The following is a 10,122-nucleotide window of genomic DNA, read 5'->3' on the forward strand; positions in this document are numbered from 1 at the left end:
ATTTCGTGGGCTTTATGGGTCACTACAGCTTTGCTTTAGTAGAATGCACAAACGAGCTGGAGAAACTCATCAGGTCACTGTGGTGAATCTCTGCTAAGCTGCCTGTTTTCCCTCTGGCAAGCCTTGCTGTACTAACATTGGCTGTGCATTATCTCTACCGTTAAAGACACTCCCCTTGGGTATAACTGTGTATGCACCCATAGTCTTTCATTATTGAACCAGAGGTTTCTGCTAATAAAAGCCATGAATATTATTTGACTACATCGTCTTCATCTACTTCATAAACTGGCACTACAGTCATGCAGCATCTGTAGGAAATAAAGGTTAACCAAAATTTGGAGCCTGAGGCCTTCATTAAGGTCTGAGCAAAAAACAGGCTGGTACCAGATTCCAGGGCCCCATTCCTACTATCTCCGGAAACTTACTGGTCCCTGGTCCCACACTTACATGGAACTCTTTGGAACTGGGCCCCACTGTCCGCTGAAACCTAGCAGGTTCATTATTCCATGGGACAGCTGAACCAGGGCCTGATGAGATTCATGGGAGTGTGGAACTGGGGCCTGTGTGAGTTCAAGGGTATTTTGCATTTCTTGCTTATATTGATCCACAGCAAAAGGCCACAACCCTTTTGTCAGGGCAGAAGAATATGGCACCAGAGCCATAATTGAAATGGGAGAGATTTAAAAGGGTCCTGGAGCACACCTTCTTCAAAAAGAATTATTAGTTTAAAACCTTCCCGGTATCATTCTATGTACACAATGGAATGTACAGGGAAGATTTTACAATTTAAATTGGCAGGAATTGGGACCCAGATGAGAATTTGGGAGAAATGCTGTCATCAAAGAGAGCAAGTTTAATAAACAGAACAAAGAGGTGCAAGAGGGAAAATCAATGGTTTAAATTGCTAAGTGGCTAAGCAAGTACCTTAGGGCGTGGATTGGCTGGTGGGAATGAGATGTTATAGCTAGAACAGAAATATTGGTGAGAGAAGGTCAGGGCTGGCAGAACAATATCCTGGATTACAGGGATTGAGAGGAATGCAAGAGAGGAGGGGATTTTCCTTTTTAATGAGGGAGGATATAACAACAGTACATATAATACAAGGGGATGATCACATTAAATGGACTGTATGCACCCTTCAATAGGGAACTGGAGAGAGATCACAGACAGGTGTAAAAATAATAGGCTCATATTACTGGGAGATTTTAAGTTCTTTAATATTGACTGGGTCACCAACAGTACAAAGGGCTTGAATTTGTTCAGTATGCCCAAGAAAGTTCCTTCAATCTATAAGCAGCCTTCTGGAGAGGGCACAGCTCTGGACCTCCTTTTTGGGCAGGAGATGCCACTGAGGTCACAGTGGCAGAGCAATTTGTGGGCATTAACCATAATTCTATCAGTTTTTAAATAGTTATGGAAAAAGTTAGGACTGTTACATGTTAAAGTCCATAACTAATTTAGTGGGAACTTGCAGAGAGGCTGTTTGGAAGCAAGGCTGGTGAGTGAGAGGCTTTTAAAAGTGAGATGGCAGTGGTTCAGGGTGTTCCTGTCAGGGTGAAGAGCAAGACTAACAGGTTTAGGGAACCCTAGTCAATGAGGGATATTGAGGCTCTGATAAGGAAAAAGGAGGCATACATTAGATGTAAGCAGTCCAGGTTAAGTAAAACACTTGGCACGATTGGCGTAATGATTAGCTGTGATTGAGACGGATCCTGGATTGCATTTGTTTTCTCTGGGGGCTCTGATTTCCTCCCATCCTTTAAAAACGTACCAGGGTGTAGGTTAATGTGGTGTAAAATGGGCAGCACAGACTCATAGGGCCGAATTGGCCTGTTACTGTGCTGTATGTCTAAATTTAACATTGAAATCATAGGAAATGTGGCAGAACACTGAAGAGAGAAATCTGAAATACAAAAATGAAACAAAATTGATCTGGCTGGCAGAAAAAGGAAAATCCCAACAGGCTATGTTAAGTTTAAAACATTGACTTGGAAAAAATTGGGCCAATTAAAGATGAACATGTCCATCTTTGTGTGGAGCCACTGGAGTTGGTGAGGTCTTAGATGAATACCTGGGATCATTCTTTACCACAGAGAAGATAAACGTGGGGAGCTTGGGAAAGCCTTTAGACTTTGAGGAGATACTTGGCCTCAGGCTCATGTGCCATTATTTAAAAAGGACAGCGAGGATAAATCAATGAGCCTGATATTTGTCGTGGAACGTTTACTGGAGGGGATTCTGAGGGACACATCTACCAGCATTTGGATAGGCCAGGACTGATTAGAGGTAGTCAACATGACTTTCTGCATGGGAACTTATATCTCCTGAATCTGATAGAGTTTTTTTCAAGGGGTGAACAGTCCAAGTGGATTCAGAACTGGCTTAGCAGGAATCAGACGGAGAGCTGATTTTCTGATTGATATCCGTGACCACAGGGGTTGGAGCTGACTAGATTAAATTAGTTTGTTATCCAGATTAATGATTTCGGTGACAATGTAGTTGACATGATGACTAAATTTGCAGACGACACCAAATTTTTAGTGTTGTGGACAATGAGAATGTAAGTTTATATCAGAATCTAGATCAGTTTGTAGGTGGGCGAAAGATTTGTAAATGGAATTCACCTCTGATAAATTGTGTTATGTTGCATTTTGGTGAATCAAAGCAGGACCAGACTTGAACAGTTAATGGTGCAGCTCTGGAGAGTGCTGTAGAAGAGGGAACCCTGGGAGTACCATATAACCATTTACAGAGCAGAAAAAGGCCATATCAGCCTTTCGAGTCCACAATGGTTCACTAGAACAACTCCACTAGCTCAAACCTCCTGCTCACTGCCAATAACCCTCCAACCCCCTCACCTCCATGTACACATCCAACCTTCTCTTAAATGACAGAAGGGACCCTGGCGCAAGTATCTCATTCATAAGTTCATTCCATTCTGCCACCACACGCTGAGTGAAAAAGCCACCTCTAATAGAAACATAGAAGATAGGAGTAGGAGTAGGTCATTTGGCCCTTCGAGCCTGCTCCGCCATTCAATGAGATCATGGCTGATCTTAAAGTTCAGTACCCCGTCCCCGCCTTCTCTCCGTAACCCCTAATTCCCTTATACTGAAGAAATATATCTAATTCCCTCTTATATATATTCAATGAACCTGCCTCCAATGCTCTTTGTGGCAATGAATTCCACAGATTCACCACCCTCTGGGTAAAGAAATTCCTGCTCATCTCGGTTCTAAATGGTTTGCCTATTATCCTCGAACCATGGTCCCGGGTTCTGGACTCCACCACCATTGGAAACATGACTTCCGCATCCATTCTGTCCAGTCCTGCCAGAATTTTATATGTCTCTATGAGATCCCCTCTCAATCTTCTAAACTCCAGCGAGTACAATCCCAATTTGCACAATCTTTCCCCATAAGTTATTCCTGCCATTCCAGGTATCAGTCTGGTGAATCGCCTTTGCAAGAACATCCTTCCTCAGATATTGCAAGAACATCTTTCCTCAGATATTTCTCCTAAAGTGTTGCCCCCTTACCCTTAACTCATGGCCTCTTGTTCCAATCTCCCCTGCCCTCAGGGGAAAGAGTCTGTTTATGTCTAGTCTATCTATTCCTTTCATAATTTTAAATACCTCAATCAAGTCCCCTCTCAGTTGTCTACATGCCAATTCCAATTCCAGTCTCCTTAATCTCTCCCTGTAATCCAGATGCTGTAAGACAGGCAACATCCTTGTAAACCTTCTCTGCATCCTCTCCACCTTATCTATATCCTTTCTATAATTTGGAGACCAGAACTGAGCACAGTACTCCAAACTTGGCCTCACCAATGCTTTCAACAGCTGCAGCATCACCTCCCAGCTCCTATACTTGATGCAATGATTTATGAAGGCCAGCATACCATATGCCTTCTTAAACACCCTGTCTACATGGGAATCCACCTTAAGTGAACTCTGTACCATAACCCCCAGGTCCCTTTGCTCCTCTGCGTGCCTCAATGCCCTCCCCTTAACTGCATATGTCCTATTCTGGTTATTTTTACTGAAATGCAACACCTCACACTTGTCTACATTGAATTCCATCTGCCATCTTTCAGCCCATTCTTCCAAACAAAACAAATCCTTCTGTAATCCAAGAAAATCTACCTCACTATCCACCACTCTCCTTATTTTCGTATCATCCACATATTTGCTTACCCAGTTAACCACACTCTCCTCGAAATCATTAATATAAATGATAAACAACAAGGGACCCAGCACCTATCCCTGAGGCACCCCGCTTGTCACAGGCTTCCAACCTGACATACAGTTGTCCACAATGACACTCTGCTGTCTATCTCCCAGCCACCTCTGAACCCATGTCACAATCTACTAATTCCTAGTGACTGAACCTTCCATTCAGAACCTTATCAAAAGCCTTACTAAAATCCAAATAGATCACATCCACCGCTCTACCTTCATCCACCTTTTCTGTCACTTCCTCAAAAAACTCAACAAGGTTCATCAAACATGATTTTCCTTTAACAAACCCATGCTGGGTGCCCCTAATCAATCCCTGCCTATCCAGATATGCATGTATACTATCTCAAAGAATACCCTCCATAACCTACCCCACCACCGAAGTTAAACTTACTGGCCGATAATTACTTGGCCTACACCTACTGCCTTTTTTGAACAATGGAACAACATTTGCAACCCTCCAATCCTGTGGTAACACCCCGTCCTCCAGTGATCTTTGAAAAATCACTGTCAGTGCCCCCGCTATTTGTTCCCTGACCTCCCTTAAAGTCCTGGGGAAAATCCCATCAGGACCAGGAGACTTATCCACCTTAATTGACCCTAGAAACTCCAAAACTCTCACTTTACTAATCCCTATCCTTCCATAACTAAGCCCTTTGCCTCTCTTATCCTGTATAGCCCAATGTCCCTTTCCCTCGTGAATACGACGGGACCATTCAACTGCCAGTCACAACCTTCCTTCAACCACGTTTTGCTAATGGCCACAACATCATAACGCCACATGTCAATCCACATCTTTAGCTCATCCAGCTTCCTTACTACACTCCTCGAATTAAAATAAATACAATTCAGGGATCGCCTACACCTACCTTCTGCATATCCTTCTCTCTTCCATTCTCATAATTTTCACTACAACATCTTTTCACTACTTCCTGCTTTTCCTCCCTCAAATTATTCAAACTTGTTTGTTTCCTTAGCCTACTAATCCTCATCCTGCTGTCCTGCCTAACTTGAAACCCTGTCCCCAACCAAACTAGTTTAAACCCACCCCCCACCCCCCGATAGCCCTAGCAAATCCCCCTGCCAGGAGACTGGTCCCTCTGGGATTAAGATGTAACACATCATTACAGTATAGGTCTGATTTTCCCCAAAAAAGGTCCCAGTGGTCCAAGAACTTGAAACCCTGTCTCTTACTCCACCCCTTGAGCCTTGCGTTTAACCTCCACCTAATTCTATTTCTGCCCTCACTCTCACGTGGCACAGGAAGCAATCTAGAGATTACCCCCTTAGTGGTCCTCCTTTTAAGCTCCCTACCCAACCCCCTATACTCATTCTGCAGGACCACTTCTTCCTTCCAATATCATTGGTACCAACATGTACCCAACCTCTGGCTCCTCACCTTCCCATTTTAGGATGTTCTGAATGTGCATAGTCACATCCCGGACCCTGGCACCAGGGAGGCAAACCACCATCCGGTTTTCCTTATCACGTCCACAAAACCCTCTGTTTGTCTGAATCCCCTATAACTATCGCCATTTTCCTTTTATCCCTACCTTTCTGGGTCACAGAGGTTGACGCTACACCTCTGCCCACCATAGTCTGACTATCCCCCTCCTCAGTACTCAAGGTGGAGTACCGATTTCTGAAGATTACAGACATGGATGCTTGCACATGAAACTGACCCCTCCCTTTCCTCCTCTTAACAGTAACCCACTGCCCCTCCTCCCATGGCCCCTGTGCGACCACCTGCCGGTAGCTCTTGTCCATGATAGCCTCATTCTCCCTAACCAGAATGAGGTCATCGAGCTGCAGCTCAAATTCCTTGACCCGGTCCTTCAGGCCACACTCCTTGTCCGTGATGGCCTCACTCTCCCTAACCAGAGAGAGGTCATCAAGCTGCAGCTCAAGTTCCTTGACCCAGTCCTTCAGGCCATACTCCTTGTCCATGATGGCCTCACTCTCCCTAACCGGAGAGAGGTCATCGAGCTGCAGCTCAAGTTCCCTGATTCAGTCCCTTAGATGCTGCAGCTCAGCCCACTTTGTGCACACGTGGATGTCCAGGAGACGTGAAGACTCCATGACTTCCCACATGTGACATTGAGAGCAGAAAACTACCCTCACATTCATTCTTCCTCCTTCTCTCACCTTACAAAGTAAAAAATAAACAGATACATGGGTGTATATTCCCAAACGTGAATACTCAGGTGGTCAGAGTGGTAAAGAAACCATTTGGCACCCCCGCCTTGATTTTGCAGGTTAATGATCAGTACAGTTGAGACATCATCATACAAGGTGTGGGTAAGACCAAACGGAGTAGTGTGTGCAGTGCTGGTCAGCCAGCTATTGGAAGGAAGCAAGTCAATAAATTAGAAAGGGTACAGGATGGATTCACCAGGATGTTGCCAGTACTGGAGGGCTTGAATTACAGGAAGATGGTGGATAGACTGGGTCTTCATTCCCTGGAGTGCAGTAGGCTGTGATCTTATTGAAATTTATAAAATCATATGGGTGCGAGGTGGATAATTAAAGTGGGAGGGGAAAGAGTTCATGGAGATCTGAAGGTCAACCTTTAAAGTAACTGTGATCTGTATCAGGAAAGAGCTGCCAGAGGAAGCTATTTAAACAGAAACAATTACATTCAAAAGGCACTTGAGCATATGTATGTAAAGAAAGGATGAGAAGAGCCCAAAAAAGCAGGAAAATGGGATTTAACCCAAACACCAACCTTGCTGAAATGGCCGAGTTGGGCTTAAAGGCCAGTTCTGTGCCGTGTGGCTTGCTGAGGAGATGTTCGGTCTCCACTCACTGGAGGTAAAAGAATGGGAGGGGTTCTCATTGAAATATACAACAGCCTGGATAGACTGGATATGAGGTAAGTTATTTGCTTGGCTGAGGCCTCTACAACCAAACCCAGGATATAGGAGGAAAATAATCTGGACTCACACATACAATGTTGGGAGTCTGTAGAATTCTCTGCCACGGAAATTGCAGTGGTCAAGTCAATGAAAATTTTTCAAAGCATCAAGAGGGATCAGGAGAAAGTAGAAATGTATTATTGAGATCAGGGATCAGCAATAGTGGTTTGAATGGCTGTGGAGGCTATCAAGCAAAACTAAGTTTTTTCACTGAATCTCAGTAAATGCGACAACAGCCAATAATCTAAAAATAAACTAAACTAATGGAGTAAATTCAAAGAGAATTACCTACTTTTGCTGCTATTTTCTCTGTACATAAAGCACATTATCTGGTGGAATACCCTTCTCTTTTCTGGATGCTGCAGCTCCAAGGGATCTTTGAGCATTAACGTTTGAGGAGCACGCTGAAGTTTAGATGGATGAGAGGGGTCCTCATTAGCCTCCTTCACACTTGCATCCCACTAAATTGGCCATTCAGTGTCCCAGGATATGAATAAGGGTTTGGCTTTTCACACTTGATCATGCCTAACTGGGACAGTGAATGCTTTCACACATGCAAGGAGCCACATCCAGGGTTAGGACTGTTCTACCTTCTACCGGTGACATCATGATGCATCAAGTGATGGTGAACCTGCCCTAAATCCTGATCAATGTATTATGATCTCATATTTGAACAAATTTAATCATGCCTAATTATAACATAATTAAACTTTATGTTCAGCTCAGTATGAGCTCTTCATCTCCTGTTGCTGTTGTGCCGACCTATATAAATCTTTATAAGGGACCGTGTAAAAGTGCTAGCAATAAATAGCAAGAGCGGACAATTTTTAAACAGAGTTGGAAAGTTGGTAGCACTATAGCACACAATTTTTCTTTCTGAATATTTGATTATGTATGAAATACTTTGAGCTGTAGTTATCAAGAGAAATGGAGGACCATGATCATAGCCTCAGTCAATTCCACCTTAACCTGTCATTATTGGAAGCTCTTCTGAGGGATGAAAATGAAAAGAGCATCTTTTCTACATTTTTACTGTTAACCTTTAACATACATCCACTTTATTTTTATCCCATGCAATGTCTCTGCTTCCTCTTTCACTGTAACATCCTCTTTTCTAGTTTAAGCAACTGCAAGTTATTACCTCAGCAATGGCTTCTGCCTCCACGCCATTTTTCCCTTTAATATACTCCCAGTAATTTTCCCCTAAGCAAAAATATTCACTCTTTTATGTTCTGCAAGTGCACTCATTTTATTTGACAGATTGCAAACAATGGAATCTGAGACAACAAACAATCTGTTGGAGGAGTGTAGGGGAAAAAAGAATGGCCAGTTTCAGGCTAGAACTGTTCCTTAGTTTTGATGAAGGGTTCCAGCTTGAAACGCTGACCATTTTTTTCTGACACTGATGCTCCAGCACGTTTTTGTTCTCATTTTACTCCTGTTTTAGTTCCTCCCCTAACTCTCTGTATCTAACTGAACTTGCATTGTGTATCTCATGTTTGTCATAATTCTCTTTTGAATGACAGTACTTCTGTCACTTTGGGAACTCTGCTTTAATATCAAATGGAAATACTTCTAATCTGTATTTGAACCATCTGTCATTTGAAAATTTCAATGGGTTCGCTTAGTCACTTACTGTCAATCTGTCATTCCAATCAACTACACCAAGCCCGTTTTCAATTGCTGAAATTAGGCATTCTCTGATTAGATATTCTCCTTTTGTTTCATCTTTCTTTGTTCTTTCCATTATTACTTTAAAGACAGCATCAATAAAGACACAGATTGCCAAAGGATTTCCCACTGAAACATTCTCTGTTTGTTAAAGTACTCACTCTAAGACCACTGCCTTCTCCAATTGGTAAATGGCTTTGAATAAATTTCAGAAATTCCTTCCCCTTGTACCTCTACATCCCCAGTCTTTGGTATTACAATGTGAAAACTACAAAACAGCTAATCTATTGTTCTTGCTTTTTAAAGTTTTGCCTATCCCTTTCCATAATTTATACTACAAGATTGGCAGTCAACAGGTTTGTTCCAAAACTTGCTGCTTTATTGTTTGCTCACTGGGTGTTTTAAAGTCGCTCCCTTTTTCCCGCCGTTGGGAACCGGAAGTTGCGTCGCTGACTGGCAGCTGTTCATACTTCGCAGTTGTGGGCCATGCATGCACGTTACAATTGGAGCTGGTTCACCTGAACACCAAACACGTTGGTCGCCACATTCTCTTCTTTTCTTTAACTTTACTCAATATTTCTATCTTTGAATCAAATGGGAAGCTTCCACTCTTGGCATTAGTCGAACAGAGCCATTGTATTTTTCAATTCAGAGAACAAATTTTGCTGAACAAGTTTTTTCAGTATAGTGACACTTTGAAAGGGATAACAAGATATCTGTTTATTGTTAGTGAAATTAATGTCATTTGGAAGAAAGCTAAACCCTTGAGAGACTAACTGGAGCTTTTCTCTCAGTTTTCACAGATTCCAACTGGAGTTAACTCCCCAGAGAGACATTTACAATAAAATTCCTAAAATCCAGACACCTCAGGGTTTGGATCGATCCGAATTTTTGCACTTTCTGAATCCTCAGGCAGTACATCTGGATGTACTCACATACACAATACATGCATGCACACAAAAGCCGAGAGTTGACGAGAAGTCCCAATTCTCGGATGGTCTGGATTTGTGGCATCTGTTGTTTTGGACATTTACTATACTGTATAGTATTTGAGGCACCGTTGCTTCAATTCATTGCTAATCACACACAATTTGATCCTTATCCAACATCTTACAGTTGAGCACTGGATTCTGCAGTTTATTCAATATCTGCCATTGTGCTCTTTCTGCTGGCAATTAACCATTATTTCAGAATTCTATAAACTACATTTTGCGGCATTTTCTGTCATTTATTATTAATAATATATTTGAATGGTCCACTCATTGGTAAAAGATGACATTGCACTCGGCATTCTATGAC

General features: G+C 42.6%; 1 long non-coding RNA gene across 1 annotated transcript in view; it reads right to left on the bottom strand.

Moving 5' to 3' along the window:
* LOC138744564 (uncharacterized) overlaps positions 1 to 10,122 on the bottom strand; it is a 37,240-nt gene that overhangs the window by 12,124 nt on the left and 14,994 nt on the right. The window lies entirely within an intron of this gene.

This window comes from Narcine bancroftii, chromosome 10 (genome assembly GCF_036971445.1).
Source record: "Narcine bancroftii isolate sNarBan1 chromosome 10, sNarBan1.hap1, whole genome shotgun sequence".
Taxonomy (NCBI): domain Eukaryota; kingdom Metazoa; phylum Chordata; class Chondrichthyes; order Torpediniformes; family Narcinidae; genus Narcine; species Narcine bancroftii.